The sequence below is a fragment of the Mastigoproctus giganteus genome, chromosome 12 (genome assembly GCF_048544385.1).
Source record: "Mastigoproctus giganteus isolate SK-2022 chromosome 12, ASM4854438v1, whole genome shotgun sequence".
In the NCBI taxonomy this organism is placed as follows: Eukaryota; Metazoa; Arthropoda; class Arachnida; order Uropygi; family Thelyphonidae; genus Mastigoproctus; species Mastigoproctus giganteus.
Window position 1 is genome coordinate 116,500,915 of NC_143586.1, and position 25,093 is coordinate 116,526,007.

Below are 25,093 nucleotides of genomic sequence, written 5' to 3' on the forward strand. Positions count from 1 at the left end.
TCTCTCAATTTCGGTGTACATTTCTTCAACCTCTTCATCATCATGGCTCGATGTTGGTGCTTAAATCATTATAATCTTTAGCTTGTACCTCTTAGAAATCTTGAGTATTTGTCTTGACATCTTTGGTGATGTACTTTTGAATTCAAAAATGTTGTTTTTAAAATCTTTATGGACCAGAAACCCAACTCCACTTTCACTCCTTTCACTGTTTCCATTGGTGTACAGCAGATTTCCACTTGATGAACTTATAAGTGATTCATTTCTTCTTCTTGTTTCAGCCAAACCGATGATATTCCAATTCACATTTCTAATTCCTTTTCGAGCTCTAATATCCTGTCTTCACCTATGAATGATAAGATCACTCATCGGTGAAGGCCAATATCAGTTTCCGTGCCAAGTTCTTAACAGGCTAAGTTCAGTTTCCATGCATGGCAGCCTGGTCGTACCCAGAGATTCTTAGCACTCTTTGCTTCCACTCTGATCCTCTCGCTGCCGTAAGAGGGAGAGTGCAAGCTGCTGGGGACTGAGGGCCATTTGTTTTGTCGTGCTGTCATATGCTGGAGGGTTTGGTATTTTCCTCTTCACACTGACCAGGCGTCTTGAAGAGAACCACTCTACACGTTCGTTGCCACCTAAGTGATGTAACAGTGCTTACCATCGAAAAGGTGTGCATGAGTGGATTTTAGGGAGCAGGCCAACCGGACTTCTCCTAAATCTTCTGTAATAGAGAGATATTGGATCCATCAGTGTTTGAGGCTGAGTGTCTGATAATACACAGGACACCTGTTCCCCTCTAAGCCACAGAAAGTGCATCAACCTTAAAATTGTAATAATCATCTGAATAAGTGTATGGCAATATTTCTTTCAGATTGCATCAGATAAGTTTGACATGCATAGGTGATGATGTAATATTGCAGCAGCTGTTACTTTCAGCTATAAAAGCACACTCAGCAAGTGTTGCAATCATTCCTTGCTTGTATCAGGATGGCAAGTTACGTGCAGCTGATGCTACGAAGAAAGAGTGCTATTGTTGCTTTACGCGAGGAAGGATGTTCTTCCCATCATATTGCTTATAGAGTGTCTTTTAATCAGTCGACAGTGAGTAGATTTCTTTCTAAACTCAAGAATACTGGTTCTGCTGATAGAAAAAAAGGAACTGGATGCAAATGAGTATCTATGCCAAAAGAGAACCGTGTTTTGAAGCGTTTATGCCTTAAAAACCATAAAGCCTCTTCGTCTGAGCTGAAAGAGAATGGGAAGAACATACAGGAGTGGTAGCAAGTGCAGTAACTGTCAGAAGATGCCTCTTCAAAAATGGGCTTGTAGCTGATCATCTTAAGAAGAAGCCCCTCCTCGTGCAAAAAATTAAAAAGGCCCAATTAATTTGGTGTAAGGAGCATGTCAAATGGACCCCTGAACAGTGGACGTCAGTTATTTTTTCAAATGAGAAGAAATTCAACCTGCATGGCTCTGATGGGAGACAAACAATTTGCCATAGGCATGGTGAAGAATACCATCCAGATTATATGGTATCTACAGTGAAATTCCCTACCAGCCAAAAGATATGGGGGTGCATTTCTTATCATGGAGTAGGTCACCTGCAGTTTATGCAAGGTTCTGTAGGCCAATGGATACCTGGCTATATCAGAAGGCAAATTTCTGTCAACCATTAGAGACCATTTAAACCTGCCAAGTAATTGCATCTTTCAGGATGACTCTGCTATGTGTCATTGGGCTAAAAGTGTAAGTAGGCACTTCTGTAGTTACTTTAGCTTCATTTCTGCATTAGAGGTAATGTAATGTGTTTACATTTGTGACATGTGAAAAAATGGTTTGAAGAACTGTCCATTACAACTGTTAGCTGGCCAGGAAACGACCCGGACCTGAATCCTATAGAGAACTGTTGGCATCGTGTGGAATTTGCACTTGCCAGAAAGAAACCAAAGACCCTTTGTTAACTTTAGGAAGCCACAAATCATGTTTGGAACCATGAAATATCAGTTGATTATCTTCAGAAATTAAACCTTGTCAATGCTTCAATGGTATCCTGCTATCATCAGGGCCAGAGGTGGTTCAACTAAATATTAGTTTGCACTGGTGAATTTTTCATTTTGTTTTCCATTTAAAATGATGAGCTGAAGCAAATTGAGGGCTTCTGATAACATTTCTGTTGTAATTGTCTTGTTTACTAAAACTGTTGAATAAAGATTGCAAATGCTCATTTTAAATATTTTGAGAGCACCTGTCAAATATTACTTAGCTTTATCTTAACTATTAGTAAATATCTTTTGTTTATATTTCTATTTGTGATGCTAGTCATTAATGTAACTTCATCATCAGCCATTTTCAATCCACTGCAGGATGAAGGCCTCTCCAGCAACTTTCCAGTTCCTTCTGTTTTAAGCACTGGCCATCCATTTACTACCCACAAACTCATGAATTTCATCTATCCATCTCTGCCTTTGTCTTCCAGGTTTTCTTCTAGCTCCTCTTGGGTACCATTCTGCTATTTTCTTAGTCCATCTGTCATCATATCTTCGAGCTATGTGTCCTGCCCAAGACCATTTTAGTTCTTTAGTTTTGATAACAATGTCCTTTACTTGAATTTGCTGCCTAATCCATGTGTTTCTCTATTTATCTAAAAGTCTAATTACCAGTATAATTCATTCCATTCTTCACTGTGTAGTTCTCAGCTTCTCTTCCATTCTTTTGGTGAGTGCCCAAGTTTCACTTCCATAAGTCGTGGTGGGGAGTATACATTGGTTCATTATTTTACGTTTCAGACAAACTGGGATATTGCTCTTCAGTATATTTCCTGAATGCTATCCATCCAAAATTTATTCTTCTCTTGACTTCCAGCCATTTATCATTATTACAGCTAATAACTTGTCCCAGATAAGTATACGACTCCACCTTTTCAATTACTGCTCCTTCAATTGTTATTTCCCTTTCTGTGGCATACTTGTTCATCATTACTTTTGTTTTAGCCATATTCATCTTTAGTCCAAAATCCTTACTAACTGTGCATAACTGATTAAGATTTTCTTCTAATTCTTTGGGATCATGGCTTATGACCACAATGTCATCTGCAAATCCTAAATGGTTTAGGTACTCTCCATTCACATTGACTCCTTTCTGTGATGAGTCTAATCTTCTGAAAGCTTCCTCAAGGGTAGCAGTAAACATCTTCGGAGATATTGTGTCTCCTTGTAGAACTCCTTTCTCGATTTTAAATTTCCTACTGTCTTTGTCTAGTCTAATAAAGGAGGTAGCACTCTCATATATTTTCTTCAAAATCATAATAGGTGGGGTTTCTATGCCTTGTCTTTCCAGTGCCTGAAACATTGCCTTATGCTGTGTGGAGCCAAATTGCTTTTCGTAATCCACAAATGCCAGGCATAATGGTGTTTTCTATTCATTTGCTTTCTCCATTAGCTGTGATATTACATGAAGGTGATCCATAATTGAGAATCCTGTCTTAAAGCCAGCTTGCTCTTTTGGTTGCTTCTCATCAAGTATTCTTTCTGATCTGTTAATATTGACCGTTGTGAACAACTTGTAGATGTGGGATAACAAGCTAATTGGTCTATAATTTCCAATTTCTGATTTATCTCCTTTCTTATGCAGCAATACTATGATTGCATTATTCCACTGCTTAGGCATCACACCTTTTCTAATGGACTTTGTGAAGAGCCTTGCCAGTTTTTGTTTTATGTCTCTTCCTCCCAATTTTAACAACTCTACAGTAACTTCATCTTCCCCCGCTGCTTTCTGCTTCTTCATTTTCTTCAATCGCATCATTCCCTCGCTCCTTGTATCATTCTCTATAGTAGTCTTCTGCTATTTGAATTATGTCTTCTCCGCTGTTTATGAGTACACCATCGCTATTCTTCAGTTTCAGTATCATTTGTCTTTCTGTATTACTGCTCATGGCTGCTGATTTAAATCTTTTGTTTTCCCTTAATGCTTGTTTTACTTTTCTTGTGTTAAATCTTCTTATGGCCTCTCTTAGTCTCTTTCTAATGGCTTTGCATAACTCAGTATACTCAATTTTCTCCCTGTCAGTGTTTTTCTTGCTCTTCATTTGTCGTCTTCGGTTCATCATGACAAGTGTTTCTCGACTAATTTTTTCTTCTTTGGATTTCTTTTTCCCTATGGCTGCATGCATGCATGCAGCCAAATTCCAAGGGTGGCTGATAGTGCACTTTAAAGAATAAAATTAAAATGTAATTTAATATAATTTTAATATAGCGGTCGGCGATGAAATAGTGAACATTGCATTGTTAGAAAATAATATTGTATTCTCTAAAGGCCCATTCACAATGAAAATTAAACATATAAATAACGTAGCAAACGTTACTGTAAAATTAAGAAGTCATACCAACATTCACAATGTGAACGTTGACATGACCGTAAACATATTTGGTAACCATGGAAACACAACATGCTCTTCTTTCATAGTTCAAAAAATTGATGTTTGCATGATGAGGGATGATATAGCTGTGCAGTTTATGCTTATAAATAATGCCGAAGCATACATGTTAGGTGTTTTGCCTCAGAAAACTTAGAAGTGCAAGCACATGCCATGGTGGGTTCATCCGTTGAACGAGAGATGGATTCAACTGTGGGACTTCCATAACCTCTACGACTGTGTCTTGTTTTAAACCACGTAAACAAAACCATAAAAGCTTGGAGTTTGCAAACTTTCATGTTAACGTCTTATGATTATGTTTAAGGTTACACTTACGAAATTCATTTTGAATGGTTTCATTAAATAACATAGGTACGTACAAGGTTTTATGCTTATGTTATGCTTAATTTTCATTGTGAATGGGCCGTTATTACGTTAATCTTAAAGATAGTATGAATCAGAGCTGTAATACTCAATATGTTCTACGTTGATAATAATATTAGTAAATTAATAAGAGGAGTTTACCTCAATATAGTACGTGGAACATTTCCATATGATACCCTCCAGAAATTAAAACGGAAAAACGATTAAAACGATTTTCCTTCCTTACCAAGGAAGGAAAATCGTTTTGAATATTTTCGTTAGATTCTTTTAATTGCGTTAATTTGAATTTTAATTGTTTTGAATTGATTTTGAATTGTGTTAAATTGATTATTTAATTATTTATATTTTACTTTAATTATTTATATTTTACTTTAATGTATCGGTAAGTTGTCGATTTTTTCGTTTTTTCCGTTTTAATTTCTGGAGGGTATCATACGGAAGTGTTCCACGTACTATATTGAGGTAAACTCCTCTTATTAATTTACTAATGTTAATCTTAAAGCGATACTTACATCATTGTTTTAATTGTTGACAGAAATTTAAATAAAGACAGGTGAATTTAAATATTCACCCAACAATCAATTCTCTTGTTGACCGTTTTCAACATTTACACAGCAAAAAATTCGTTACTACAGATCGGCATTGATAGGGATGGCCAAATAGCATGCAGGCGGCTAACAGTCGAAAACCAGCCCTGTCCCCAGAGTTCGGTGTTGGGCCCGTTTTTGTTTTGTATATTTATCAATGATATTGATGAAGGTATATCAGGCTTAATGTCCAAGTTTGCAGATGATACAAAGGTTGGCAGGGTTGTTAACAACAGTAAAGACACTATGCTACTCCAACTGGATCTAGATAAGTGAGAAAAGTGGGCTGAGTAGTGGAAACTGAAGTTTAACATTGACAAATGAAAAGTACTGCATATTGGGTAGCAATTATCCAAGAGAAACATACCAGCTGTGTGAAACTACACTCAGGGAAGTGGAAAGTGAAAAAGAATTGGGGTAATTGTGCAGTCAAATATGAAGTTCCCTGACCAGACGGGCTGCCAGGGCAGGTCATGGAGGCTTGTCAAAGATATATAGGAATTTTGCTAGAAGGGACAACGAGGTGATTATCCCATTATACAAGGCAATGGTCAGGTCACACTTAGAGTACTGTGTACACGTCTGGAGGCCTCATTTTAGGAGGGATGTAGAGTTGCTAGAATAAGTACAAAGAAGGGAACAAGATTGGTGAGGGTAACAAAGGGGTGCTCTTACCAAGAAAGAGCTTAAATCCTGCAAATTGCAGTGCCTGGAGAGTAGGCACCTGCTAGGTGATCTGATTGAGGTTTATAAGGCCTTGAATGGGACGAGCAAGCTGAATTCTGATAGGATTCTTCCTCTTGCTCAGATTCAGAATCTGAGAAGGCATAGATTCAAATTGAGGAAGGACTGTTGTAGAGTGGATGTGCGGAAATTTGCCTTTAGCCAGCGGGTAGTTGATTGGTGGAAAAGGCTTCCATCTTTTGTTGTGGAAGTTGATAGCCTACATAAATTTAAGGCTGAGCTGGACAGGCATTTGGAATGAATGGAGATGTGAAATGGAAGAGTTTTTTTGGCTGATGCTGCATAAGCTTGCTTTCTTATTCTTGCTTGCATCATATGCCTCTACTAATGCTAAAATCATGGAACATTCACTTAGAAAGGTACAAATTAGGAGAATGTGAAGACTACCTGACAAGGATATTGTGATTGAGACTGGGTTTAACAAAAAGCTTGAGGATATTAGGACAAATAACCTCATGCAGAAATTGAGATTGAATATCACTGAGCCTAAGAAACCTGGTTTAAAAATAATATTCTATGATGTAATGAAGGACATAAATAAAGAATATGATGCTTAATGAGTTATATGAAAGAAACCTAATACATATGGGTCTATGCAGAGATGATGTTAGTAATGAGGTGAAAATACATTTCTCGGATGAAAACAAAAACAAAAAAGGAATTAACTGGATCTTGGAAATATCCTATAGAGTTAAAAAATTCCTTGATAAACAAACACGATTGATGTCCAACAGATTTAAGGCGTTTCATTTTGTTACCGTGTGTTATAATTGTCAGAGGTACGGCATACTTCTGAGACATAAAAGTGATAGGCTGGTTTGCAGTCATAATTTTAAATTCTGTAAAAATAAAAACAAACCTCAGTGTTTCCAATTGTAGTGAAAAAAATAGATCTGCTGCTCATTCGGTTAGAGATAAGAAGTGTCCTGAATACATGTTTGTACTGAAATTTACTAAGGAAAGAATGATTCTGCACTTTACAGTAATGAGCAATAGCACTCTTACCCATAGAAATAATATATATGGCTAACTCAAGGTGCTTCAAGTTAATTCACAGCATGCAAGATCTGTAGCAGATAAACTAAGATTAGTTTGTGAACGTGAAAGTTTTGACATTGTTTGTGTTCAGGAACTCTATGTTTATAGGGGTCGTCAGCTAAGTGGATCCCAACTCTATTAGAATTGTCTCAAAGAAATGTGACAAACTAACGGCCGCTATACTAGTTTTTATCTCTGATCTGGTTGTGACCAGAATTGATTCCTTATGTACATCACATGCAGTCTGCATTGGTATTGAAGCTAGTTGGGGACAATTTTTCATTATATCTATGTACTGTTAGCCTGATGCGGACCGTCATTGCTCTCTTAGCTATTTGGAACAGGTGTTATTCAGATTGAAAGGCAGAAAGGTAATTATCTATCTGGATTCAAATGCTAAAAATCTTTTATGGCATTCTAGATTTATGGATGCCAGAGGCAAGTTATTGGAAGAGCTGATATCCTCATCTAAACTTGAGATCATTAATGAGTCTGGTAATGAACCTACGTTTTGGACTATTAATGGTGAGTGTAACATAGATGTAATGTTAGCCAATAGTATGGCCTTCAATTTTATATCTAATTGACAAGTTAAACCAGATTTGATTAACAGCAATCACAGAGCATTTACTTTCAGCTTAGGCTGTGCTAGAAGTAGATTTATTGAGCCTCATTCATTACAAATTCAAAGATTTGCGATTAAGCATGCTGACTGGGATAAGTTTGACAGATTTGTTAGCACAATTTTTGGCGAAACGTTAGCTGATTTGGATAGGATTAATGCATTTGATTTGGTTCAACTATTACAACAGAAGTTATTTGATGCCTCAAGGGAGTCAGTGAAATTAAAGCAAAGGTGCAATGATGGTCCTCTGATCATACTGATCTCGGGAGGGAGGTCAACAGGGCACATAAGAAGTTACAACATCAGAAATTGTGGGATAATAAAGAATCTACTGCTAGGTTGAAAAAACTATCAATTGATCAAAAGAAAATATACCCATTTAATAGCTAAAAGGAAATGAAGCATGGAAAAACTTAGTGCAAATGGCTGGTAATGAGGATTCACGAGGTATTGTTTATAAGTTGTGTTTACACAAATTAAGACCATCTGGGGATGTGATAAGTTCTGTGCATTGTGGAGACTGAAACTGTAGATTGGCTTGTCGGTATTAATGTTATACTTGATCACCTTGTCAATGGATCTCTTCATCTTATGGATGAGGTGAGGCATTCTAACAGTACTGAACAATTAGATTGTGGTTGTTTTAGCGAGATTCAAGAGGAACCATTTTCAATGGAAGATCTTAATTCAGCTGTTAAAAAAAAAATCGTAATAACAGGTGTCCTGGTATGGACTTCATTGAAGGGGAAGGTATTAGGCATTCCTTGAAACTCTTTACTGAGCATCTTCTTGTTTTCAACAAATGCCTCCTTGAAGGAATTTTTCCCTCACTTTGGAAGGATGCTCTTCTTAAGATTATTTTGAAGTCACCTGAAATACCCAAAATTGAGCCCTCTTCTTATCATCCAATTGCACTTCTTCACAGTTTGGGCAAGGTCTATGAATGCATGCTTTCACAGTGAATATTGCAATATGCACAAGAAAATTTGGTATTCTCAAATAAACAATATGGCTTTTCTCCTACAGAGGATTTTAAGAAATCTTTAAATTGATTAGAGATGCAAATGCAAAATATGTTCTTGGAATTTTCATTGATTTTGAAGGGGCTTTTGATAATATCTCTTGGGATAGTGTGTTATTGATGCTTCACCTCGCAAAATGGTATCATTAGCTTTATAGCATCATAGTGTCATTTTAAGGAAAGATCATAGTGTCAAGGAACTGTTTTTGGGACACTAATGTGGAAATTAGTTACGAAAGGAATATAGTCATGTTCATATGATTACATATAAGGATGGCCTGGTAATATTAGTTGAAGGCTCTTCACAGCTACAAATTGAACAATGATCTAATAAAATATCTGAATGCTTGGTGTGACTTCCATAAATTAACAATATCCAGGACAAAAACAAAAATATTATTTCTACAGGGGAATCTATCTGTTCATAGAGAACCTCATGTGCTGATTGGTTGTGAAAGTTTAAAGTCCGTTACGAATATTTAATATCTTGGAGTCTTCATTGACAGAGGTCTTAGATTTGACACCCATATCAATTTTCTATTGGAAAAGGTTGCAAAATTTGTTTATATGATAGCAAGAATTACTAGGAAGGATTGGGGTATTAGATGTAGGGCACTATCTCTTCTGTATGACTGTGTTTTCCTTCCTATTATTTCTTATGGTATCTCAGCTTGGATAGACTGTGTTAATTTTTAAAAAAATATATAAGAAAACTGTATTCCATTCAGAGGATGATGCTCCTAAAGATGACTCTAGTTTGTAGAACTGTCTCCACTGATGCACTACAGATTGTCACGAGGAAAATGCCAATTGGCTTCTTTCTGATTTACAGAGTAATGACTTTCAACATTTGGCATGAAACTACTTTTATTATTCGTGATCTTGAGTTGAATTTGGCTAATGATCCTAAGAATGAGGCCAAGTAAATCCTAGCTGTCTTAATGACTCTTTGGAATCATAGATGGGCTAACTTAAATAAATGTGATATAACTCATAGTTTCTTTACCTCTGTTGTTGATATTCCGTCAGAAAAATGGTTTGTGCCTAATCTACAAACTGTGTTTTTATTAACCGGTCATGCCTCCTTTTTATATTCTTATAACCTCAAAAAGGCAAATGAGCCTTTTTGAGGTTATACCTTTTGATATCCAACAGGGATTGGGGTGTTTGTAATTGCCTGTTTAGTTTGAAGGTAATGGCTGTATGATGTGATGTGGTCCAGGCCGGCTGGACTCACTTGTCTATAATTTTATAAGCTATTTAATTAGTGGCAAGAGTATCATCAATATCACTCTCCCACATGGCACTGCTGAAAGTTGGGAGGTTATTTGGTTGGTTGGTTGGTTTAGCACCTGAAAGGGTGAGGTAGCTATATACTCTGAAAGTATCTGGCTGTTGTATGTGCCTACTCTGCCTTCTGTACGACTATGCTGTAAGGCTGACCGGCAGTTGACATTAGCACACAGTATGATATTTGCAGTAGGTAGCAAATCTGTGGGCTGCTTGTAGGTATTCAACAGCTGGATTAATATCTTCACCTGGTCTGGAATATAGTAAAATAATGTAAAACTGTCCTACAGCGCAGTAGGACAGGTAATATGGGCATATACTGCCACTGCAGAGCAGAGGTGACCAATCTTTGTGACTGTAAGGTCAGTATTTTTAACTGCTATTGCTATAGAAGGGACACCTGAGGTGTATTCTATTATTTTATAGCCCTTAGGGTATCTTTGAACCCTACCTATATGTATGTATGGCTCCTGGACTACCAAGATACAGGAACTCCCCGACTTACGTAAGGGTTGCATTCCGTGGAACATTGTGCAAGTCAGATTTTACATAAGTTGGAATTTACCCCATGCTTGTGCAGCACTCGCAACTGTGCTCACTGAATTGATTGAATTAAAAAAGAAATGTTTGACGAACATGTAAATAGAATTATTTATTGTATTTATTAGATTTTTTATCTCATGCACAGGAAAAATTACAAAAGCGTGCAATTGAAAAAAATTTCAAAATTATAAAATTACAAAAAAAGAGAGGAGACAGACATAACGTCACTAAATTTTACCTCTCGAGCATCGTTGCCAGAATCGAAGTCTTCAGCTGATAAGTATGCCACTGTGGAGATTTAGAAGGGGTCGACTGCTCAATCTTACTAAAGAACATATTAATGGATGACTGGACAGTGGCTTTTTTCTTTTCATCGTAGATTTTTTTGTAGCAAGCAAGCATATCATTCACCCCTCTGTTAACTTTTAAGAATCATTCGCTGTCAGGATCCATCTTCTCAAACCTCGCCATAGCCAATGCAATTTCATGAAATGCCATTACCATCTTTATGGTGATGAAGCATCTCGACTCCTCATTTGATTCATCTTGACCTTCATCATCATTTTCTTCTTTTACTATCACTGCCTGCAAGTCAATAAGTTCTTCGTTAGATAATTCCTTCTCTTCTTCCTCTATTAACTCCTCCACATCTTTAGCATCAACCTCCAACTGAAGTAGCACTGCAACCTTTACAATCTTAACTGTAACCTCTTCATATGATTCATCTTTTTCAAATCTTCGAAGAATTTATGTGCTGTGGGCATATTTTCTTCCATGCGCCATTTAAACAACTTTTAGTAATTTCCACTCAGGCCTTATTTATGTTTAAGATGGTGTGGTAAATATTGTAAAATTTCCAAAAGTCTCTTAAATTTTTCTCACTGTTCACTATTGACAATGCCTGAGCAAATGTTGTGTGTAAATAGTATGCTTTTAAATTCGAAATAACACCCTGATCCATAGGTTGGATGAGTGAAGTTGCGTTTGGCGGTATAAATATGACTCTCACAAATTCAATTGAAATCATCTAGATGCGTAGGATGACCATGAGCATTATTAAATAGAAGCAAAATTTTGAAAGGAACGTTGTTGTCTTTACAATATTTTTAAACCTCTGGAATGAAGCAGCATTTAAACCAATCCTCAAAGAGAGATATTGTTATCCTTGCTCTCTGGTTCGATCAGAAATGCAGGGGTAGGATGGCTTTATCGATGCCCTTAAATGCAGGAGTATTTCCAAAATGATACACAAGCAGTGGTTTTAATCTGTAATCTTCCATTGCATTAGCCCCAAGCAAGAGCGTGGCTAGGTTTCCAGGCATATTTTGATGCCTTGAAACCTAGCATTGTATTTTCCTCTTTGGCAATGTATGTTCGATCTGGCATTTTTTTCCAGTCTCGTCAATGTTAAAAATTTGCTGCGTTGAATAGTCAATAATTTTTCATCAATAATTTTTTGCAACACATCACAAAATTTCACTGTAGCTGCAGAATCGGCACTGGCAACTTCACTGCATACTTTAACGTTGTGGAAACCAGTGCAATGCTTGAACCTATTAAACCACCCGTTGCTTGCCATGAACTTGGGTTGGGGTTCACTGTACTTAACCTTAATATCTTTATAAATACTTGTTGCATTTGCTTGAATGTCATTATACTCAGGGGCTCCCATTTCTGAATATGATTTTCCATCCGCATTATTAGCAGCTGTTTTGTGATCACTGTTGATCTTAAGTGCGTTGATCCTTTGACATGTTCTTTTATACGTGCACTGTACTTTAAAATACTATTCACTGTTGAAGTAGTGAGACCTAATTCCCTTGCAATAGATGATAAACTTTATCATGATTCGTTTTCATCTTCATTTCTAAATCAATTTTGTTTCATTTCCTGGCACTGCCACCACCATTTGCATTTTTCGTTGGTCGCTTTCCCTTCATATTTGTGATACGTAAATAGGACTGAAGAGAAGTTTCTGAAAATTTGTTTTTTATATGACTGAAGATTTCAGTGAAGGGGAACACATTTCACCATAATACTATAACATAAAAACCCACATAATTGCAGTTATCGGTATTATCACAAATGCAATAAGATCAAGTTTACTAGATCTGTTTATTGTTTTCTGGTAGTGACCTTCAGAAATGTGTTTTAGAAAAATATCACAAAGGTCAAAATTGATTCCTATAGCGAGAAGATATAGCAATGAAAGGTTAGTGCAATTCCCATTATAAATATGACATTTTAGAAAGATAAATAGCTTAGTAATATAGCAAAATTTTCAATTTCCAATGAATTACAAAAAAAAAAAAAAAAAAGTGTTATTGGGTTCACATTACAGTATTTTCATGATACCTCCATTTATTCCTATGGGATACAAAATACATTTCCACGATTTTCTTAAGTTTGCACGGCGGGCAAAAACTTACATAAAGTCGAATACCGTTAAGTCGAGTATTACGTAAGTCGTGGAGTTCCTGTATCCATATTATTTTCAGATCTAAACCAATCCTCAAATTGGTTCTACAACAAATCTACAACAAAGAGCAAGAGCTCACCGAGCTCTTGCTCTTTGAACATTCAGTTGGATGCAATTTAGAGCTCTAGTCACATTTATGTTTTCGATCTGGCCCATGGCTGGTTCTAGGTTGTATAAGTTTTACCATTTTTTTTATATCAGGGGCATTTATCATCCCTGATACTTTGTGCATAGTCAGTCAGCCATGCTGCCTTACAGGTAGCACATTTTGGCAGTTCTTGTAATTGTGGCCAGTGACCACAGACAGGGGAATTCTGACTTCAGTATCATCATATTTATGACATTAAAAGCATTTCTGAACAGGAAATCCCTGAATTTATGACTGGTCTATGGAAATCAAGGAAAACAAAGACTCTTTGTTTTCCTTGTCAAGAGCAACTACTGGTGTTTCACCGAACCATTGCATTGAATTGGTCCATAAATGTGTAACATAAGCCAGAATATCACCAGTGGATCGACGCTGACGGAATCCATACTGGTGATCGTTGATCAGACGGGAGGTTTCTATGTAGTTTAAGAGTTGGCGGTTAATTGATTTCTCCATTACTTTAGAAAGAGTAGAAGTAATTGCAATGGGACGATAATTGGATGGGAGGGATTTGTCACCCTTTTTAGGAACTGGCTCGATATGCGCAAATTTCCAAGCAGAAGGAAAAACACATTTGGAATAAGAAAGTGAAAAAAGGCAGCAAAGAATAGGAGTAATTTCAGGACCACAGGTTTTGAGAACAAGTGGAGAAATACCTTCAGGACCTGGAGCATTCTTAGCATCAAGATTCATCAAAATCCTTCTGATATCCTTTTGTCAGAAGACTACAGGAGGCATTGAAAGGAGAGTGTTGGGAATGGTGGGAGGTGTTTTACCAAGATCATTAATACATGAGTTGGAAGAAAAATGGGATGCTAGCAGGTCAGCTTTATCCTTGGCTGAAGTGACAACAGAACCATCTTGTTTGGAAAGAGGTGGGAGCAGAGATGGGCAAAAGTTGCGGCCAATAGCTTTCACAAGAGACCAGAATGATCAGCTACCATTAGGGCAAGAATCAAGTTTTCTACTTGTTAAAACTCTAGTTTGGACTGATTAATAACTGCTTTACAATTGTTGCGAGCTTTGGTGTAGAGCTTTGGAAACTGAAGAATTAGAAACAAGCCAATTACGATATGCAACATTCTTCTCTTGAACAGCCTTAGCACATTTATTGGAAAACCAAGGTTTAAATAAAGGATGAGATTTTAAAGTGGAGTGTGGGATAAAGGATTCCATTCCTGCTAAAATAATTTCACTGACACGATCTGAGCAAACGTTGACATCAGAAGTTTTGAAACAGTAATCCGACCAAGGAAAAGAAGAAAAGAAGTCTCGCAGGTCATCCCATTTTGCATTCTTGTAATGCCAAACAACACGAGGTTGGGAATAGCCATGAGATAAAGGTTCCATTGGAGAAGAGACAATCACCAAGTTGTGATCTGAAGTGCCTAAAGGACCTCTCACTTCGATATACTTAGAAGGGTTGTTTGTGAGTAAAAGATCAAGTGTATTGGCTGTATGATTAGGATTGTCCAGTATTCTTGTAGGTAAATGAACAATCTGTGCTAGGTCATTAGTAATTGCAAAAGCCTCAGCATCTCAACCTGCTGGGTCGGTGTGACTAGAAAACGGAAGCCAGCTGGAGTTGTGAACATTAAAATCACCAAGGAAAATTACCTCGCTGTTAGGAAATTTGGACTGGAGAAAGTCAAGTTGCAAAGAGAGGAAGTCAAAGAGCTCCAAGTGATTAGTGGAGTTGGGAGAATGGTAGAGACAACAGATGAATTTGATACAATGAGGTAGAGAGAGAGGTTTTAAGCCAGAGAAGATCAAAGAGAGGAGATTCCAAATTGCCAAGTCTCTGACAGGGAATATCAGAACGGACATATGCACAAGTAACCACCTTTGGGGCGAAAGGAATCATACAGCGAATAATTTGGGCATCTGAGATGAGCAGTAGTTGAATCAACCGATAACTGAGATTCTGTCAGAAAAAGTACATGGGGTTTGGCAGTCTGCAAGTGGAAATGGACATCGTTGAGATTAGAATTGAGACCACGTATATTTGTGAAATGAATTAGGAAGTTCTTGGGAGGTTTAGATCTTTTCGCAGATAAGTGTGCTCTATTAGTTTGACAATTAATGGTGTATTCAATAGTAAGAAAAAGTGGGTGGGGCATGCTGTATGAAGTAATGAAATTTTTGGATATGGCATACACGTGGTAAGAATATACCCAGATCCTTGACATAACATGGCCTCGACAATGCTCCCCGCATACACACTACTTGGACTCCCTCCAGTCACTATCTGGCAGAGTAGAGTTAGCAAGGTTATACACTAGCTGTTCCAGAAGCCTCCTAGAGAGTTACCAATAGGTTCAGTCCGGTGTACTAACTAGCGGCCGGCCTGTGAACACCGTTTTAGAGCTGTACCCTCGAAATGTGAGGAATATTGGATCTCGCCACGACGTTCATCATAACCTCAAAAGTCATCAATCATCTGCATGAATGAAGAGATAGGTAAGGGTTGACCGGAACTTAGCTCTAGAGACTAAAATGGGTTCCTCCACTTCAAGCCTCCAATACTGTCTCAGACCATTGTAGTTGCCTCTACAAAAGCAAAAACCCTTCCCTTTACCCCCTGATGGTAGTTACCTCTTTGAGTAAATCCCACTTCAGCACACCGTGATCACTGCCACCTAGTAGTTCCTTTATCTGCAGATTCTTAATGCATGAAGAATCACTACTGATAATCAGATCAAGAGTATTACTCCCTCTAGGTGCCTCCCAAACATGTTGATGTAGAAAAGAATCAGCCAATAAATCCACAAAAGCCTTGCTAGTGTGTGAGTGACCAACTCCCAAATTCCAGTCAATATCTACAAAATTGAAATCCTCCATTACAAGACTCTCTGATTTACTGGCCCACTCTATTTCCCTGTATAGTTTCTTATTATACTCATCAGAGTCGTTAGGCCTATAGCACACTCCTACTCTCAATTTTGATCTCCCAATGCTTATGCCACACCAAACTGACTCGACACTGCAACTGTTCAGTGATGTTGACTGGCTTCACTTCGTTGGATTTTATGTGTTTGTTAACTAATAGCATAACCCCTCCTCCCTTCCTATCCTGTCTGTCCTTTCTGTACACATTGTACTCCACAAATTCCAGTTCTGCCTTCCTTATAACTTTGTGAGACTGTGTGTCTGATATCCCAACAATATCTGCTTTTGATGTTTTGAGCAATACCTCAAATGCATCAAATTGATTTACCAAACTCCTACCATTGGTGTACACACAAGTATACATGCACCTGTTCCTATTCTTAGCTACCCTAACTCCCTGCATCTTGTTTTCCAGGCTGCTCATCATTTCAATAGAAGCAGTGCAAGAATCACTTTCACCTCGGCTAGTGGCCGCTACTAATCTATTAGTTCATGTATTCCCCCAAGCTTGCAGTTTTCCAACCCACCTAACACTGCCTCAATACCATCAGCAAATATTCTTGCACCCTTTCTATTTAAGTGTATCCCCTCCCTGTGTAATCAGTCTCTCCTGTTAACAAGTTCAGACCAGGCTGAAAAAAATTCTACCCCTTGAGCCTTGCCCAATCTCTCCAGGGCTGAATTGATCGACAAGGCTCTCACATATACTCCCTCCTATCGTGTCTGGGCAGAATTGCAGACAATTTCAAATTCAACCCTAATTCATGGCTTTTTTTCAACAGTGATCTGTACTTGTTAAGTATTTCTACCAGTCTCCTACTCTTAATATCATTAGTGCCAACGTGTACAACTATATCACCTTTTGTGCCCATATAATAATGTTGGGGTTCCTGCCCCTTGACTTTTCTGTTTGCAGTCCCAATTTTACTGCCTCTGGGTTGGTTTCAATCTTTTTAACATCCTCTTTATTTGTTACTTCAATTAAAACTCCATTATCTTTTATTATTCACTTTTATTTCTCTCAAATGAGGTTTTAATTTTTTTCTTGACAGTATGCCTGAGTGCATCACTGGATTTGAATGAAAAGTCAGGCCTAACCTTTATAGCCGACCGGGCTAGCCGAGTGGGTAAAGTACCTGCCCGGCAACCCAAAGGTCGCGGGTTCGATTCCCGCCTCGGACTTGGATCAAAGTACTGCAAAAACCTTGGAAGGTGCAATATGGCCACAGAAGCCGATGCGCCAACAACTACCAAATCAAATCAAATCTAACCTTTATAATGATTATGCCTGTTTCTTTTGCCTTCCATATTTCCTTAGTCTTGTTGTATTTAGTTATTATGTATTTAGTTTTTGTCTTTGCCAGTCATTTTGGTGTCATTATAATGTTTCTTTTATCCAGGAGAGTAATTTAAGGTATATTTTACAGTCGTAAGCCTACTAAAACCCAAGATGCAATGTTTCTCCGTTTTGGAGGGAAAATGGTCACACACAAAGAAAGGTACTCCTATACGCAAGTATATGTTTAATCCAAGCTGAAATTAATATTTCCATTGACAAATAACATGTATCCAGCTATTTTGATCAACAAATTTATCCCAATTTTTAAATTTTGAGGCATTACAATATCACAATCTGCAGTAGTAGGATTGCTATCTCTAATGCTGTAACAAACGTGCTGCACATAAATGCATTCAAAAACCAACAATAGCTAAAAACAACTATAACTAACAAGCTTACCTGAATAATACTAGTGGTTTTCATCGGTATGCAACATGAAGAATTTAAGATAGATGGTTTTTAAAGCCGGAAAATCCAAGAAATCCTCACTGCCCCCGTTAGTCACTGTCCATCGTTTACATCAAGCGGAGCTTCTTGCTGATGTGTCCATTCACTCCATGACTGTAGCACCACCTCATCCAATGGGCAGTGACCACTTTCCAATCATATGCAATTTTTTAATATCAAAGCCTCCTTCAGCCAAAGTCTGCAGGAAATGTAAATTTGTTTGAGCAGACTGGGTGAAATTTCATTCATCAATCTCTCTTGATGAGGAAAAAATTCACCTCCAGAATATTGATAATATAACAGATTACATCACGTTGCATCTCCAAAAAGTGGCCAAGCACAAAATACCATTATCAAATCCCCCGGGTTAAAAGCATTATAAGTGCTGTTGGAATGAGGAATGCACAAAAGCAAAGAATGCAAAAATTAAAGCCTGGAATTTATTTCGGCAATCTCCAACCTCATTAATTATAAGAGGTTAAAGGCAAAATCACGTTTCATACAAAGGCAAGCCAAGAAAGAATCCTGAACCCGTTTTGTATCGAGCTTTAACAGAAACGGATCTCAAAATAATATGGAAAAAAATTAGACAGTTATCTGGTAAGTTTTCTACCATATCTTATCCAGTCCTATAGATATTGCTAATGCTTTAGGCAATACTTTTGCTGAAACCTTTAGCAGCATCAGCCTATACTGTATCATTCCAATGAATTAAAAACATTAGAGCAAAGCATGCTATTAACTGTCAAACTGCCCACCTTCTTCCATATGACAAATCTCCACAATACTCTGAACTTTTGAATGCCATTAGAACAACCCACACTGGTGCTGCCGGGCCAGATGGGATTTATTAGGCATGCTACAACATCTCAATGACAAAGCTTTGCACCTGCTCCTGGTTTTTTATAATCATATATTTAGAAAATGTTTTTTCAGCTTCTTGGCATCACTCTACTGATTTGGCATTCCTAAAGCCTGGGAATGATCCAATCAACCCCCGTAGACCAATATCTCTTAAGCTGCCTTTAAGCTCCCCTGACTCTAAGGATGCTCTCATAATTATGGCTAAGGGTTTTCTTACTTCCCTTGCTGCCTCCTACATTATAACTGTATAGATCCCATTTGCCCCAGGTGCCTTTTTTATGTTTAACTTCAACAATTTCTACTTCACTTTGCTCTCAGTTATTACAAAATCAGTTAGTTCCCTGTTAGACTTTGATAAACTTCTGACATTTCCCTCCTTGAATAACTCATCTGGTGTGAATGTAGATGCAAAATACTCATTCGGTTTATCAGGTACTTGAGCAGGATCATCAATAGTCGAACCATCTATGTTAAGTGGACCATCTAATTCATCCCCTTTCTTCTAGAGTTTACATAAGTAAAGAAATCTTTGCTGTTTTCTTTGCATCCTTTGTCAAAGATTTCTAGTAATCTGCCTTTCCCTAACTTCCTTTGTGACATGATTACAGACTAGCTTATTTCTGCCATAGGCTTCTATGTCAACTGATAATTTATATGCATCCCATGCATTTTTCTTGTCTGCCATGAGCCTCATTAATTCATCCGACATCCATTTAGGCCTGAACCTTGAACAATATTCCTTAGTTTGTATAAAAAGCCTAGTAGCATCTTAAGATTAAGTCCCTGAAGGCTTCACATTTAGAATTCACTGTTGGTAACATCATCAGTTGATCCCACTGTATAGAATTTAAAAACTGTCTGAGACCACTGTAGACACCTTTACGAAAACGAAAACCCTTCCCTTTACCCTTGATGGCAGTTACATATTTAATTATATCCCGCATCAGTTCACTGTGATCACTGTCACCTAGAGGTTCCTTTATCTCCAAATTCTTAATGCATGAATAATAACTGCTGATAATCAGATCACGGGTATTACTCCCTCTGGTTGCCCCTTGAACATGTTGCTGTAGAAAACAGTCCCCCAATAAATCCACAAAAGTCTTGCTGGCATCCGAGTGACCAACCAACACGTTCCAGTCAATATCTGGAAAGTTAAAATCCCCCATTACAAGGCATTCTGATTTACTGGCCCATTCTATTTCTCTGCACACTGTTCTTTGTACCATTGTACTCATCAGAGTCATTTAGCCTATAACATACTCCTACTCTCATTTTCCCTTTCCCAGTGCTTATGTCACACCAAACATATTCAACATGGCACTGTCCACCCACATCAACTGAATGTACTTCCTTAGATTTTATGTGTTTTATTAACTAACCGCATAACTCCTCTTCCCTTCCTACCCTGTCTGTTCTTTCTGTACACATTGTACTCCCCGCATTCCAATTCTGTACTGCTTATATTATATTATATTATATCTGTGTGACACCATGTCTCTGATATCCCAACAATATCTGCCTTTGATGTCATGATCAGCACTTCAAATTCATTAGTTTTATTTACTATACTTGTATCAGTAGTGTACATGCAAGTATACACGCACTTGTTCTTACTCTTAGTTACCTTAACACTGCCCATCTATTTACTTGGTCCATGATGACTACCAGCAGCTCTTGAAGTACCTGGCAAATTGCTCTTTAGGCTGCTGCTGCTCATTATAATAGAAGCAGTGCTAGAATCACTTTCACCTCTGCCTGCAGCAACTGTTAATCTTTTAGTCTGTGAATCCCCCCCCCCCCAATCGAGCAGTTTCCCGACACACCTAACACTGCCTCAGTAGCATCAGCAAATATTTTTGCACCCTTTCTAATTAAGTGTATCCCATTCCTGTAGAAGCAGTCTTTCCTGTTAGCAAGCACAGACCACACTGAAAAAAAATTCTATGCGGTGAGCATGCACAATCTCTCGAGGGCCGAATTGATTGACAAGGCTCTCATCGTGTACTTCCTTCTATTTTGTCTGGGCAGACTTTTTTTTTTTTTTTTCTTTTTCTTTCATCTCTGATTAACTAACAAATTAGCTATTAGGTTTAATAGTCTTTGTTGTACAAAATACATGGAACATGGGAAACAAAATATCACATGGTATGACTTTTACAGAATGAAATTTCTATTTTGTAAAAGAAATTTTACAGAATAGAAATCTGTAAAATGTGTGTTAGACATGCTGTGATGTTTTATGTTTTTATGTGGAGTGGGAAGCTAAAACCAGTAGAAACTAATTTAAATTAGTTTCAACTGGTGAGAACCACTGGAAACTGAAACAAATTAGCATAAAAACATGTGCAGTCCATAGAAAAGGATGCAGAAATAGATGTGCATTTCAAAGCAAATATAAATAGCACTTTAGCAATGGCATTATTAGGGACATATGGTAGCAATGGCAGATTACCAGAAATCTTTGGCAAAGAATGCAAATAAAAATAGCAAAGTCTTCTTTACTTATGTAAACTCTAGAAGGAATAGTATGAATCAGATTGGGCCACTTGATAGCAATGGTTCAACTGTTGACGATTATGCTCAGGTAGCTGACAAACTGAATGAGTAGTTTGCATCTACATTCACACATGACGAATTCTACAGGGAAGTGGAGGCCGGAAGCTTATCAAACTCTAACAGGGCACTAAATGATTTTCTAATAACTGAGAGCAAAGTGGAGCAGAAATTCTTGAAGTTAAATTAAAAAAGGCACCTGAGGTGGATGGAATATATCCGGTTATATCGAAGGAGGCAGTAAGAGAAGTAAGCAAACTCTTAGCCATAATTACGAGAACTTCCTTAGATTTGGGGGAGGTCTCCATGGACGGGAGATGTGCAAATTCACAAAGTGGGAGATCAAAGGGTGACACAAGTAATTATATACCTGTTGATTTAACTTCTGTTCCGGGGAAAGTAATGGAGTCACTGGTTAAAGAAGCAATTCAGGATCATCTAGACAAGGCTGCAGTTATAGTTAAGACACAGCATGGATTTGTTAAGGGGAAATCTTACCTGACCAATTTGATTGGATACTACAATGAGAGCACAAAGGAACTGGATAAAAAAATTATTTTGATATTATATACTTGGATTTCAGGAAAACTTTTGATACTGTGGCACATGGAAAGCTACTGTACAAATTGGAGCAGTATTGATATATTATGGTTATTAGATCTTGGTCTAATAAGTGGAATTAATTGATACTGCAGTATGGCATTAAGGACAAGTTGCAGCTATGGATTAAAGGATAGTTGAGTAGGAGAAGACAGAGAGTGGTAATCAAAGGATACTGCTCTTCGTGGACTAATGTTATATGTGGTATCACCCATGGTTCAGTTTCAGCTCATTGTTGTTTTCTATATTTATCAATAATATTGAAGAAGGTGTATCAGGCTTAATGTCCTATTTTGCAGACAATATGAAGGTTGGCATTACTGTTATTAATAACAGTAATGACAGTACACTTCGACAGCAGGATCTAGTAAATTTAGGGAGGTGAGTTGAGAGGTCGCAACTGAAGTTTAACATTGACAAAACCAAAGTACTGCATATGGGTATCACTAAGCCACGAGTGACATATCAACTGTCTGGTACAACACTCAGGGTAGCAGAGAATGAAAAAGATCTTGGGATAATTGTGCAGTCAGATATGAAGTTTTCTAAGCAATGCAAACAGGCTGCAGAGCAGATCATGGGGTCTTGTTAATGATATACAGGAATTTTTCTAGCATGGATGTGATTATCCCTTTGTATAAGGCAATGGACAGACCAAACCTTGAGTACTGCATACTGGTCTCAAGGTCTTATTTTAGGAAGGGTGTAGAGCTGCTGGAACAAGTACAGAGAAGGGCAATCAAATTGGTTGGTGAACGAAGGGTTGCTCTTACGAAGAAAAGCTTAAGTTCTGCAAATTGTAGCTTCTAGAGACTTGTTACCTGCAAGATGATTTGACTGAAGTTTATAATGTTTTGAATGGTTTGAGCAAGCTCAGTGCTGATGGGATTCTTCCTCTTGCCCAGATTAAACGCCTGAGAGGACATAAATTCAATTTGAGGAAAGGCTGTTGTAGAATAGATGTGCAGAAATTTGTCTTTAGTCAGTGGGTGGTTGATTGCTGAACAAACTTACATTGTGGAAGTTGATAGCTTAAATAAATTCAAGAACGAACTGGACAAATGTTTGGAGCGAATGGATTGGTGAAATGGGAAGGGTATTTTTTTTTTTTTTTGGCTGATACTGTATTAAGCTTGCTTTCTTGCATCATATGCCTCTATACTAATGCTAAACTATAAATAAATGACTTTTGTTCTTTCTCTTTTGTGTGTTTGTGTGTGTGCAAAAGTGAATGAGAATATAAACAGTAGTATATTGTATTCCTTGTGTGATAAAGAATCACTAATAATTATGTTCTAAAGGTGATGTCTAGGCAAATGGGAATGTCACCCAGAACTATATTGAGGTTAATTATATTAGTTCTACAGATACATTCTTTCTTTATAAGCGAGAAGAGATGTTTAATCTTATCGCTTATAAAGAAATTAAAATTAACAGCATCACAGAAACAGAGCTTTTTTTAACATCATGATTTATGAATGCCTGCAATTGGAAATCTCTATATATGCATAGAAGTGGACAAGTTTGATAATTGCATATATCACCTTTGGTGCTCGCCAATGCAGAAATTTACCATTAACTGTAGGGCTTAGTAAATTCAAAATGGAAGGAAAGAATGTGAGAATGAATTTTATATATCAGAGTGACAAGCATTTCTTATCTCTGTGAAGGAGAAATTGTAATTGAATATCTTTACTGTGGATAATCATCCTGTGTACAAAAACCCAAAGAGACTACCGGGATTTATACACAATGAAGGGTAGTTGTAAAATGAGTAATAAGCAACCTTGATGTGGGAGAACGGGTACATTGTATATTTGAATGATATTATATTGCAATTAAATATCTTTGATGTGGGTAATCTGCCTGTGTACAAAACCCAGAGAGACTGCTGTGTTTTGTACAAAATGAAGGAGAAGTAGAAAATGAGTAATAAGCAAACTAATGATGTGGGAGAACAGGTACGTTGTGTGTTTGAATGATATCATATTGCAATTAAATATATTTGCTGTGAGTAATGAGAATGTGTACAAAACACAGAGTGAACGGAAGTGTAAATTGAAGTAATAAGTAAATTTATGATGGAGAACAGGTGGATTGTATATTTGAATGATGTGATACCACAAAATATGAAAAAAAAAAAATGCCTGAAAATTGTAGTAGTTGAACTTCTGACTATGATTTAGTTATTCCAGAATATAAACAGAAAATTTATTTTACTTATTTGTATTTATTGCTACCTAATTGGTAAGTAATAAATAAAACTTCGTGGTGTGAGATACTTAAACTTCTGTGATATATGAACTAAAGAACTACAGTGTTAATTACTAAGTATTGAAAGAACTACAGTATTAATAAAGATTAATGCTGAAATTATATTTAAAATCAGTGTGAAACTTAGCTGTGTGGGACCTACAATAGAATTTGATAAATCTGTAAGCACTAGTACTCAGCCTTTTGCTGGATTTCAGAAACTTAATGCTATACAGGTCTACTGGTAGTAAAGTACATCTTCAAATACTATAGAAAGATTATGCAGTATTATGATTATGTAATATTTTAATTTTAACATGTCCTAGATTTCATCATGTCTTCAGAATAGTCTTCTGGGAACACCACCCTAAACCTGCTTGTGTAATGCTGACTGTACTCTAATTGTCAGCATTGAAATCAGCAGTTTGCAAAAGGCGTCCTAATGCTAAAAGCCTAAGCATCATTAGCATCAGTCAGTTTGTTGTTGTTTGTTTGTTTGTTATTTGGAGCATTAGCAACTAAGGCCATATTGCTCCCGGATATGTGGTGGTCATTCCCTGACCTTTCCGCATCCTCTATATTTGGTGGTGACAAGCTGGAACCGCAGTCTAATCAAGAAGCATGTGCTATGCACTGCTGCTCCTTCCCACCTGGCTACGAGGGCATCATGATTTATGATGAGGTGCCTCCGTAGTGCTACTGCTAGGTTATCAGAATGTGCCTTACACTACCATGAGTTTTTGGACATCATCACATTTGGAAAAAAGACAAAATTTAATTTAAAAAATTAATAAGGCATATTAATTTTGAGCGGCATCCATAGCACATCAGTGTACTGCATTGGTCATTTGCATTTTGCAATAATATTGCAAAAT

General features: G+C 37.3%; 1 protein-coding gene across 1 annotated transcript in view; it reads left to right on the forward strand.

Moving 5' to 3' along the window:
• The window catches only part of LOC150077356 (xylosyl- and glucuronyltransferase LARGE1-like), a 1,505,345-nt gene that overhangs the window by 1,126,363 nt on the left and 353,889 nt on the right, over window positions 1-25,093 (forward strand). The window lies entirely within an intron of this gene.